Source organism: Cavia porcellus, unplaced genomic scaffold (assembly GCF_034190915.1).
Source record: "Cavia porcellus strain 051 isolate PalLab524CR breed Dunkin Hartley unplaced genomic scaffold, mCavPor4.1 scaffold_2, whole genome shotgun sequence".
Taxonomy (NCBI): Eukaryota; Metazoa; Chordata; class Mammalia; order Rodentia; family Caviidae; genus Cavia; species Cavia porcellus.
In genome coordinates this window covers 31,029,015-31,042,288 of record NW_026947485.1, presented here as the reverse complement: position 1 = coordinate 31,042,288, position 13,274 = coordinate 31,029,015, and positions in this window count along the sequence as shown.

The following is a 13,274-nucleotide window of genomic DNA, read 5'->3' as shown; positions in this document are numbered from 1 at the left end:
GAGGCGGAGCATGCAGACGGGGAAAAGGACATGGAGGTTAGAGGGATGTGAAAAGATGAGATAGTTTGGGGTGAACCAGCAGGATTTTATCTGGATGCAAGTTCCTGAATCTGGGCTTTGCTTAGTACACAGTGAAGAACCATGAAAGGTGCAGGAGTTAGAGCAGGAGCGGGTGGTGGTGGGGGACCTTGTGCAGGAGAATGTGCATCTGTGTACGTATACATGCATGTGGTGTGTGTGTGTGTGTGTGTGTGTGTGTGTGTGTGTGTGTGTGTGAGATAGAGAAAGAGGGGAGGGAGAAGAAGGGAGAGAAAGAGACAAAGGAGATCTGTGCTTCCAGAAGGAACTGAGTTAGTGGTTGACAAGGCAGTTGACAAGAACATGAATGGCATCCAGAGGCCCGTTTGCATTGTGTAGCTCTCCGGCTCAGAGCTAATAAGGTTCTGTATAAAGGATATGGTCCCAGTAGAGGAGGCAGAAACAAGTTTATGATGAAAGCACCATTGCCAGCGCTTGCTGACCTATTAGAACTTGGGATTAGAGATGAGGTCAAGGCGTGAGAAACATGGACCAGGAATCAGGGCGCACAAACTCACATGGTTTTACAATGTCTGAGCTGGAGAACAAGAAGAAACAGAAGAAGCAAGTTTGTATACTCAGCATGCATTTATTAATTCATGCAGATGCTGACTAGGGACTAGGATACTCTTAGGGCCTCAGGCAAATATGGTGTCCCAATGGCACCAGGGAATTTGGGTCAGGAAATCATGAGAGTAATTTTATTTCAAGTTTCAGACTCAGGGGTTGTTCTTTTAGAAGTGATTGTTCAAAACAGGTGATTGATTGTCTCTTGAAAGAGGGTGTTGATTTGGGAGAGGGAGGTCTCATAAAACAATATGATCCTCCCTCTACGTTTCATGTCATTTAATAGTCTTTTGCTCAAAAAAGAGAACTAATAAAGAAAGAAATTGTTTCAGGATTTCTTTCCACTAAAGATAAATACAAGGGGGATCTGTGTGTGTGTGTGCATGCGTGCGTGCGTGCGTGCATGTGTGTGCGTATATATTCATATGCATACATAACAGCCATTTGGTGCCTGAAAGACATTTGAGGTAGAATAAAGCACCTTTGCCATGTGAAATCATCTCTTTTTTCCTTTTCATAATTGCACAAATGTTTGATCTTTCTAAAGTAAAATTCATGTAGATGCAATGCCTCTGGAATAGGAAATTTTTAGAATTATATTTAGATGGGACCTGGATTGTTTTTCCAGTCCTCGGAGACTGGCTTACTCAGGTTCATTCATGGTTGGACTTCTCTTGGTGTTTGCTTACATACCACAGTCAGAACATGTCTTCAATATTTTATCAGGGTAGTTTTCATCCCCTGGCATTGTGTGACTTGCAGAATAGACTAGGAAGGAGGGAAAGACCTTGGTCGATAATAAATGATATAACTTCAATATATATTCTGATATTAAAAGTTTGATTCATGTGATAATGAGTCTGTAGGTGGACGTTACAGTGCTGGTTTTTCTTGTATCAGGAAGACAGCTATTACGAAGTAGTGTACTCTTTTTAAGTGCATCTCTTTTAGCTGGTTTAATGGACTCTGGGACATAAAAATTGGATAGTCCTGACCTGTGTCTATGCTGCCCTCTTGTTCTGGAGAACTGGGCACTGACTAATTGCATGATTTGGCTGTTTGCATACCAAAAGGGACCTCAAATGCTTCTTATAAGTGAATACTTGGAAGGGAGTGGAAATTCATCCATTAGCTGAAAAAGCTGAATGCACTATAGGATGGAGAAAAACCACTCTGTTTGATTATTAAGTGTTTTGTATCTGAAACTCAAGTTAACAATAATAAAATAAAAATGACCCACCAGCAGAACATTAAAAAATTTTTTTTAATTGAGTGATGCACCACTTCTGTGGCTCTTCAGAGAGTTTGCCAGGATGCGTTTAAATGTTTTCTCATCTTCTCATGGATTATAAAACAAGGTCTACTTATAAATAAATATAATGTTTCCTACTAATTAGAATCACCCTAGGAAACAAAATTTCCTATCTAACCCCTCTGTCTTGCTGGTGATAGGACTTGGGGCCTGGAGCAGGCTAAGAGAACAGTCTACCATTAAGCTAACCCCAGGCCCCCACTGTCATCTTTAAACAATAGAATTCCTTAAGTTTTGTGTTTGCCTAGACTGTGTTGCAGATGACATCTGCGACGCTTCTTGAGACCACAGTACTTGCAGCATGTTCTAATATTTGTTATGAAAGGTCCCTTGTCCTGATTGACTTCCCTGATGGATCAACCTTTTCTTATATAACATCAATAGTTTTCAAACCTAAGTCACCTCTTGCAGGGCTTGTAAAGTCATAACTTCCCAGGTCTCCATTTCCAGGTTTTCTTCTGGCTTGAAAAGTCTGAGATAGATCTTGAGACGTTACATGTCTTATAGGTTCCCTGGAGATGCTACTGCTGAGTTCCAGGGACCACACTTTCTGAAGCACTAAATTCAGTGATTTCCCTTCTTTGAAGCAGTCACTTTCTTACCCAATCATATTTATGGGCATCCTATTATATCACCGCAAGTACATGCACATCAATTGCTCAGTACTCTATAGTACTCTCAAAAAAAAGGCACTATAATTATTTAACATTTCTGTTCTTTTTATTGTTTTCCTGGCTACGACTTACAGTGTTGTGATCTCTATGTGTCAAGAATTCAGTGATTTCCAAGGTACCTTAGGGGCTGGAAACAATCCAGTGAGCTTAATGGATGCTTTTCTCTCATGACAGCTGATCAACGAATAAACAAAAATTTTCTTCCAATTTTCCTTCATCAGCAAATGAGCTGATCTCTACCATAAAGCTTTTTCACAACTTTCCTTGGTACATTAATGTAAAGTAAGTGATAGATTATGTGACAGTTAAGCTTGACTGTGCCAACTTGACTGGCTCAGAGCCTCCTAAGGGACTGTTGGCACACGCTTTGGGTATGCCCGGGTGAATCGTGGAGATGTGACCTTGGGTACTCTCTCAGGTCCCTTGCTTTCCTCTCTGCTGCTGTCCCCTGTTCTGCTTCCAGGTGCCATGAATAAAGCCACTTTGCTTCCTTAGGATCTTCCACTACGATGTTCCTGCCTTGGAGCCAGGTGGCCACAGACTGACCCTGCTGTAAATTAAACCACTTCTTTAAATTTTGGAGGTCAGGTATTGTGTTTTAGGGGCAGGAAAGCTGACAAACAGAGTAATACAGGCTTAAGGGTTGAATTTTGTGTTCCAAAAAAGCATTGAATGACTGTTGCAATTCTTACTTCTGAGTTTTATTTTACCAACATATTAAGTTGCTACTTTGTAAAACAATTTAGGCATTCACTGTGCATGATATTTCCCCTTGATCCAGACTGAAGGTCACAGTTAGGAATGGAGAGTGTGATTGGATGAAAGGAACGGCTGAGGCAGACATTGGAGAGGGGCTGGGAAATAAACAGGAAATGGCTGAAACAGACACAACAGTTGATGCTGAAACCTGTACCAGAATCACTAAGTTTCTGTGGTCTGCATAGACTCTGGTTCTACTGCATAGACATCCTGTTTCTACTATGTCCTTTGCACAACTAAATTCTCTAAATCAAGGCTGGAAATGCAGAAGCTCTTTGTGAAGTGCACTTTTCAAATTTTAATGTCTCATCGAGGACCTGGGGTTCTTGTGAAAATGTGGATTGTGGGTCACAAGATCTGGGGAGGGACCTGAGACTGAGCATTTCTAACTAGCTCCCAGAGAATGTGGCAGGTCTGCGGTCCTCAGACCCAACTTCACAGGCAGGTACAGGGCAGTCCTGCAGGCAGGGTGAGGCCCTGGAGCATCTCATTGCTTTCTTTCAATCCCTGCTGCATCTGTTTTAGGGGCGGGGGAGGAGTTATTGGGATTGAACACAGGGCCTTCCACTGATCTACATCTCAGGTTCTTTAAACTTTTTATTTTGAAACAGGGCCTCATAAGTTGCTCAGTTTAGGCTTGAGCTTTTGATCTTTCTGCCTCAGCCTCCCAGCTGAGCGTTACAAGTGTGCACTACCATTCCCAGTGAGTATCTTCTTATTTTATTGCTATTCTGCCAAACATTTCATTGCTTCATTTCATTGCTGCCACTTACTAGGCCAGAGGTTGTGTTGCTCCCCTCTTGGCCCAAGTGACAGTGAAATTGTATAGTTCATTCCTGGAGATTATTCAGCAAATGGTCTCTTCGGCTATTTTTCAAATCTCTCTCTAAAGATAGAGGCCTATGTATCCTGCGCTAAATTGCTAGTCTGTCTGTGTTATTCAAATGACTCTCATCCCTTGATTTTGGGGTTTTGAAGTAAGTGGTTATTTTCTGGCCCTTTACCTGAGTTCTGAGCACAAAGATGAACTAGCAGAAAGCAGGTGATCCCATGACTGACTTTGACTCACTGGTGGTTTGGCAGATATGAGCTCCCAGCCTAGGGAATGGATGATCTGATGGCTGTCTTTACACACACAGGTTAGGTTTCTTCATTTGCACACTTTCAGTCCTTTTCAATACGTGGTGTGCATTGGATCCCAGTGAGGTACTGCACACAGCAGTGCAATAAATTTTTATTGAGCAGCTTGTATATTTAAGGCACTTGCGAGAATAGCAGTCTATGCTTTCAAGGTGATCATACTCAGGAGAAAAGCCTGTACAAAAGAAGGATTCATGTGGGTGAAGACTGACATAGTGTTCTACTAAGCTGTGACCCAGCAAGTCACAGCTGCAGTAACCAGAATGGCTGGTGAGATTTTCCCTTGCTTTCTGAATCCCCCATCTTGACTCTTAGCATCTGTGTTAGCCAAAGCAGATCTGGCTATGTCCACAGAATTTGCAGCTTACCTGAATTTTTCCTACAGCCAACACTCCCTGATTTGTTTTGCTGCTGACATTGGGGAAGTTCAGGTTTCTTAGCATCCATGCTTTTCCTCACTTTTGCAAAAGTGACATTTCCTCGGCACTGTGCTAGCGTTCATGAAATGTTACTTCACCAGATACGTTTTGTCCTGATTTTACAGGTGCAGGTGACTCAGGTCTTGGGAGGTTAAGTTGCAGGTTAAATATTCAACGACAGAACCAGCATTCAGGCTTGGAAATGCTGACTTCAGGTCTGTTGTACTTTCCCCTGACCCGTGGGATTTGTGTATTTACGGAAGAAATGTTCCTTAATGCATGCTCATTTGCAATTTTTATTTTTATTGTCCCTGATGAATGAGTGTTGTACTTTACTATTCAGAAGAACTTTAAGATTGTTTAAAAAATAAATAAAACTAAGTGGCTTTGGGAGATCGGTTTTGGAAACTCTTTAATGTGAATCTAAATATTTTAATCTCTTATTAGTTAATGCTGTTTTGATTCAGTCAAGAAGTGGCCTGGGCACAATAGAGTAAGTATCATCATTCCATCATTAATGTTTTATGCACAGTGTTTGGATTTGGAGACTATTGTTGTAGTAACCAGATCTCCGAGGGCAGAGTTCCTCAGATCTAAGAGGCAGGCCGCTCACCCAAACACACAAATTAGGCCTTGTAACTGGGACAGTGGGGGACAGTTTCATTTGAACACACTAAAAACCCAGTGTTTAACCAGTCTTATCTTTTTTCCTTGTTTTACTTTAAAAGAATTTTCTAATTTTGCAGCTCTGACGGGCTCCATCTGAATGACATGAATATGATTTCTAGGGCCATGAGGTAAAACAAAACAAAATATAAAGAACAATAAAGCAAAACATTGACCTAGAAATCAGGAAGCTTGGTGTCCAGTTTTAGTTGTGTGACCTTGAGTGAATCATTTAATGACCTTGGGCCTCTGATTTCTTGCTGTAGAATGAGAAATTTGAACTAGCTGTTCTCTGCAGGCTTCTTTTAGTTCTAAACCCTTTCCTACTTTTTTGCTTATCGTTATGAGACAAAAGCATGAAAGAAAATGTCCTTTTCTCCCTCTCTCCCTCCCTCCCTCCCTCCCTCCCTTCCTTCCTTCTTTCCTTCCTTCCTTTCTTCCTTCCTTCCTTCTACATTTGTCAAACTAGGCTATGAGCTATTAAAAAAGAAAAGCAAAAACAATCCAGTGAAATATATAACCCTAAGCTTCAAAAAATGAAACTGCTTGCTTCTGCAAGACTCGGCGTCAGCTACTTTTCACCTATTTCTGTGTCCTCCTTGAGAGCCTCAGAATCCCTTGCAAGATCCTTGTCAGGAAAGAGAAGAGAGTCTGAAGGGACTGGCAGAGCTTTGGCGGGGACAGCACATTCTATTTCCCATGAAAGGTCACATAGCTCCACTTAATATTAGTGGATGGAGGAAATGTGATTGACCTGGAACTGCCTGGGAGGAAAATAAAAAGGGTTAGTGAATGCATAACAATGTCCCATCCACAGTTTGTTCATGACAAGTATTGATTGAGTGACTGCATATCAAGTGCTGTAGTTACAAAGGAACACGGTAAACTACTTCTTATTATGAGTCTTAATTCTACTGGGAGAAACTATTTGTGCTTGTATGTGTGCATACAAAATATGTATACATGTAATATATATGCTGATTAACCCTGAGATTAAAAATAATATCACAAGATGATAACAGGAGATTTTTTTTGATAATGTCACACACTAAAATTATATCCCAAGCATCATTCTGAGCGATTTATATATGCATGCATATCTCTGTGATTTAAGCCTTACAATAGTCTTATTAGATACTCTCATTATATTTATTTTGTGTATTAGGAAGCTGAGTCCCAGGAAGGTTAAGTACTTCACCAGATTCTGCCAGCCAGAAAGTAGGGGGGCCGAGATACCAACCCAGGCAGTGGGGATGGTAGAGCCACATCCTTTCCTGCTATTCCAACTGTGTGTACCTGTGTGGAGGCAAAACTCATCCAGCTGTCTCATTCTTCGTGCCTGTTCATGATTAACTTGCTGAAAACTCGGGAGCACACGAGCAGGAATGTGTAAAAACACTCTGTAAATTGGAAAATGTAGCATAATGTGTTGCTTTGTCAAACCACTGCGGGCCTGAGGATCGTGGGTAACTTCCTGCTGTCTACAGTGTAAAGCATAGATTCACTAGACCTTCACCACCTTCTCCTGTTTCTTTCTCTCCTCCTCGTAACCTACCCTACTACAGGGATCCCAGAATAGAGTAGGTCCCAGAATGGGAGCCAATATTCCTGTCCATTTGGCTATTCAGCTGCATTTCCCGGCATCCTGGGCCAGCACTTGGTCTAAATCTTCTTTGTACCCTCCACAGTACTAGAAGTGTTTATCAAGGGAAAGGAGGGACACAGATAATGCAGAATTTAAGGTGACTGATACAAACTCTGCTCTTCCCAAGAAACACAGGGAGGATGGTTTTGCAGGATACATTTCTGTCTTGCACGTCTGTTCTCAGGGGCTAGGAAATGGCAAAGAAACAATAGGAAATTCGCAGCCCTCAAAACAGTTGATTTCTTAGGGTCAGAAAAGCATCTTGTTCAAAATGGAGTCATTTTGTAATACTGCTGTTACAGTTTATATCTATGTCTCCCCCAAGCCTCACACTCTCGTAGAGAGGACTTTTAAAAGGTGACAGAATCATAGGGGTGCTACAGCTAAATGTGAGGTTAGAAGGCTGAGCCTGATTGGAAAAAGCAGGGTACTGGGTATGACCCGGAAGTGTTTATCTCCTCCCTGTAATCTGCTTCCTGGCTGCCATAAGGTGCAGCTTTTCTCAGTGGCATGTGCTTGCTTCTGTCTAGGAGCCAGATGACGTAGACTGAAATCTCTAAAAACATGAGCCAAAATAAACCTTTCCTCCTTTAAGTTGTGTCAGATATTGTATGTCAGGGACAAAGAAAGTAAGTAAGACAACCACTATAAAATAGGTAATAGAACATTCTCCAAGACATAATAGTGGAAATACTTATGCATGGAGAGGCTTCATCTAATTTACTTGTATCAGGGTGGTCTCAGCACACTTTAAAGTGAGAGCTAAAGAAGAAAACCCATACCGTTAGTGAAAGCATCCTGTTACTATGGGAGCTTATAACCCAGTTTGACAGACACCACCCATTCTCCGTTTTACCTTTGGTCAAAGAATGTCACAGCATTAGGAATGATGGCATGCCTTAGCTCTAGGGGTGGTCTCAGTCAGTGCTTCCAAACTTCACCCAGATCCAGACTGTAGAATATGCTTGTATTGCATAATAACACTGTGCCACCATAGAGTGGATTGCAAGCATCAATATGAAGCTTGGGGGAAAAAAAATCTATCACAATCTCCTCATGTGGTCTAAGTATGATAGGATAAATAAAACACAAATACTTTGACAGATACGAATTCATAAATTTTGATCATTTTCAGATAAAATAATTCCTATGTTTTGATATAAGAAATCTGAGTTTGCTTCCAGAAACCTAAAATATAATATCAACTTTTACACTTGCAATAACTATAATTTCTCAGCCACCTTTTCATGATGATTTCTTCAAAATCTTACTAGTTACCACAATTTTGCTGACAGAACTTGGTGACTAAAACACACCTATATTTATAACCATTCACAATTTGTAAGAATTGATATAATTTTTTTAAAGAATTAGCATTTCTTTGACAAATGTGTTATTAAAACTTCAAGTGATAATGTGGATGTGTTTCAATTCCAGTTAAAATGTGCCTGTCAAGTGTTGCAAAGCCATCATTAAGCTCTAAGTTCTGGAATGTGCAGTCAGCTTGCAGGTAGGCTGGATGCTACTAAATAGTTCATTGATTGCACATGGATCTATGATGTAAGGAGGTGGGGTCTGGTCGGAAGAGGTGAGTCCTGATATTGAAGAGGTTCTACCACAGTCCAGCCTTCCCCTAGTGCCGGTTCAACTTCCCTGATCTCCAGTCCGTCCTCAGACCCCTCGCAGAGGAATTCCTCCATCTGTGCCACAGGCCACTTGTTCCTGTGTATATGGCAGATCCTTAGTAGCTGCTGCAAAGAAGCAGAATTGTCAGTGAATACCAGACATTTCCCCTTGTGATCACCACTGCATGGGTCCATAGGGCTCATCACTGGATACCACCATCTGATACTCTATTTAGACCACCACTGAGGAGTTGTGTGGGAGCCATAAACGCCAATCAGAACAACAAAGGATTAGTTTCACTTGACATAACTATAAGCTATAAGCCATATACAGCACACTAGTTGAGAGACACAGCTCTAAGCAAGAGCGACGAGCCTGTTCTCCACTGTTTTAGAGAGCTGACAGTTACAGGTGCCCAAATAACTGAACTCTGGCCAGCAGAAACCCACTTAAGTAAACATCATTGTTTTCCTAATAAAAGAGGACATCCTTGGTACCAATCCTTCTCCTGTGCCTTCTGCACTGACAAGGGATGTACTCTAGAGCTTTAACAGTGATCTTGTGGCCTGCAGGAGCTAGTAACAGTGATAACATCACAGAGCTGCTGGTGCTGACATCATCAAGTATCTGGAGTGATGCCAAAGTGTCTGTCTCCAGATTTCTTACTATACAAGAGAAATAAACCTATAGTCAAGCCACTAGACATCAAATTGCCTGTTGTTTGTGTTCAAATTATGTATTCCTTACACATTATTATCACCCTCTATCTAAGGACACATAACATCCTAATAAAGATGTTAGGCTCCTTTATTTACTCATTAAAGTGTTCCTTAGGATTTTTTCATTCCTGAACAAGTATAAAACTAGTTTCACAAACTTTTTCTAAGAAGAACTTAATTTTGACTTGATACCTGTGAAGACTGTCTTCATGGATATTCCACCATACGCAAGCTTTTCCATCTGTTCCACACATTTTCTTTCCTATGACAAGACCTTGACGTGTGGAATGACAATGAACTGTGTCTCCTTTGGTTGGATGAGCAACAATCCATCTACCCGCCTACATTTGTGTGGCACAGACGCAGGGTTGAAGAAGGTCGAGGAGTTTTTTATGATAGCTTTGGAAACAGTGCACTGATTAGACCTCTACTACTTAACAGAAACTTATTTAAACTACCTTAAGAAAAAAGATAACTTGTGAGAAGGACCCTGGGCTATCTTATGGTAAAATCATGCTACAAAAAGAACTGTGGTTACATCAAGCCAACAAGCTGCTTAAACAGAAAATTATTGTTTGCAGAGCTCTCTTTCCTTCTCTTGCTTTTGCGAGTGCCTTGTTGACTTTCTCTGGCTACAGAATGGATTCCCTTGCTTAGCAGAAACAGCTCCTATAACTCTGGAGGTTTTACTTTTTTTTGGTGCTGGAGCTCAAACTCATGACCTCGCGCTTACCAGGTAGGGGCTTATGCTGTTGAGCTAAATCCCTGGCAGTTTTACATATTTTTGACACAGTTACCAAAGAAAGACCCTAACTCTCTACGTTGCCTGTCCAATGTCCAGTTGCTGGTTCTCATTATTTCATTGTGACCTAAGAGCAGAGTCTAAGAACCTATGGCCAGAGACAGGGCCATGGGATCTCCTGCAGGAGCTGGACGGATGGAGCTGGGAAGAGAAATTCTCCAGAGCAGGAAATGGCAGAGGTGAGCAGCAGAGCTCTATACAGAGTCACCACAGGCACTGCTTCCATGTCACCCTGAGTAGGTCAGTGCTCACAAGGGAGGTGCATAAGGGACAGAGATGAGTGTTTGCTTGAAATGATCGGAAATCAATAAGCAATTTGTCATTAAAATATAGAACCATTAATTCTTACTCTAGGTTGTTATATTCTTTTACAAGCTCTTGTTCTGCTTTCTTGTAGAAGTACTCCTTTCTTTGAGTCTTGTTGAGGAAATTTATGCTCTTATTATAAAGTCCTTAATACATTTACCAGAATACCTAGAGGAGTTTTGTGGAGGGCAGTACTTCCTAACCTTACCTAGAGAGATACTATTGTAATATCCTTCAAATACAAATGCTTTGATCACTTAGAGATTGTATAAAAAATACAGCAGTGATTGTTCTTGGAAAACGTGTTTATAAAATTAGTTCAAAATCAGAGAGTAGAAAATCATTAGAAATATGACAAAATACAATTTTACTCTTGCTGATGGTTCATGCTTACATTTTGGATAGGAAAGCCTATAAACTGAACCATAAAATTCATAAAATTCTTTAGCTTTGTAAGATTACTTTGACACATAATCCTGAATGAATATTCTTTGCTTTGATTCCAAACTTTCAATAAAAAATTATCATTCATTCATTCAGTAAACACTTGTTACCATCTCTACATGCTTGACTTTGAGTCAGCCTTTCCACAGTACTTTGATCTCTTGGTATGTTTTAAGAGTAAGTGACTAGATTTTTATGAGATGGTTTTAAAGACACCAACTATTTTCCTGTAGTTATTGCTTTCTTCTCATTCTCCTTTTCAAAATCCTATGCTGCCTCCAAAAGTAGGAGGTTTGAATATCAATAATTCTGTCTCCCTAGACAGAGCTGATGGGGTTGGGGAGAAACACTTGGCCTGATGGTCTGTCAGATTCTCTCTCCTGGGAAACTGGAATAAAAAGATGAATACATCATGTGTTGGTGATGGTTGCTTGTATTGAAAGGCTGCAGACATGCTGGCAAGTGAAACTATCATTTTGGAGCAGAAATGATGAGCGCACACAGAAGCAATTGAGTGAATATAGAAACCAGTTCACACACAGAGAATCAGACATAAAGCAGAACAAGAACTCATGTGGCCTCAGAGACAGATAAACCAGAGAGAATGGCCACTTAATGACTTTGCAGATGTCTCCTTATAAGTTCTTAGAACCTGGTTGGGCTCCATGAGCTACCTTTTACACCCTTCTGAAACGTCTATTACTTGATCCTCCACCCACTTTTTGAGACAAGAATCTCACTACGTGGTCAAGGCTGGCCTTGAACTCACTAGATAGGCCAGACTAGCCTAAAACTCACAATTCTCCTGCCCAGGTGCTAGGATTACAGGCATGTACCACTGCACCTGGCTCAAAGGGTCTTCTTTCTCTAAGCAAATCCACTCAGTCTATGGAATCAACCAATAATGATCAAAGCTGGCAAACCAGATTTAAGTAGAGTATGTTCCATTTAAAATAACTCACATATAGTCATGGTGGATTGTGTAACCAATTTTAGAGACTCAGAACAATTTTCTTCTTACAGAAGAACTTAGGAATAAGCATATTATGAATGAATTAGGGTCTTCCTATGTGATTCATTTAAGGAGCATTCAGGCAGCTCTTCTGAGAATGTATAAGGGACATACAGGAGGGTCTGTGTTATAACATTAGTGTCAAAAAATTGGAAAACTGCTGACAGCTGCTATGATTCCACTTCCCATGAGTCCAAGGAAATTCAATGTGAATGAAGACAAGATGGAACTCAGTGGTTACTAGGAGCTTCATGGATTTATTTCCATGTTCAAATATAACCATTTTCAACAGCAATATTATTTGGCTACGTGTGTTACCTAACAGACAAGTATTTTTCAGATGTTATACTTTTTTCTTCCTTTCAGCCATTTCAAACAAGCATCTTCAATTGCCAAAAGGAAGTAACTTCTGAAGAGGTTCCACATTTTTTTGTGATTTCGTAACAAACATTCAGTCATGTATCATTTAACCATGGGCATATGTTCTAGAACCATGTCATTAGCTGATTTCATTGTTGTGAGAATGCTATAGGGTGCACTCCAACAAAGATGACTACAACATCACAATATAATCCTACGGGGCTACTATTATATGTGTGATCCCTTTTTGACCAAATGTTACACGATACATACATAGGTTCTGAAACATAAGACAAATTGATTTGAAAAAAACTACTTTTGTTGGGCAAAAAAAAAAAAAATTGATCTAAGAACAAACCAATAACTAACCACAGTAGCAAATGTAAGATGGGAGAACATTATGAAGATCCAGAGACACAGAATGAAAAGTAGGGTAGAGATCAGAGTTGTCTACACTCATAGTATACCTGTGATATCATAATATTTTTGTAGCTAATATTAATGGCTTTTGAGATGGCAAATGAGTGTGGTATGGTCATTAGAAAGGCTCTCTTAGGAACTATGAGGATACTGAATGATTTAAATGCAAATGTAACAGATGGGATTGCACTAGAAAGGCACTCATTTTCTCCAAATTGTACTTTCTCTCCCAATTTTAAATAGTTTTTGCCTCTGTCATGCTGTGTTGGATGCTGTGTCCTGCTACTTTGTTGTAAAATATGGCTACTCTGGCCACAGGACCAGG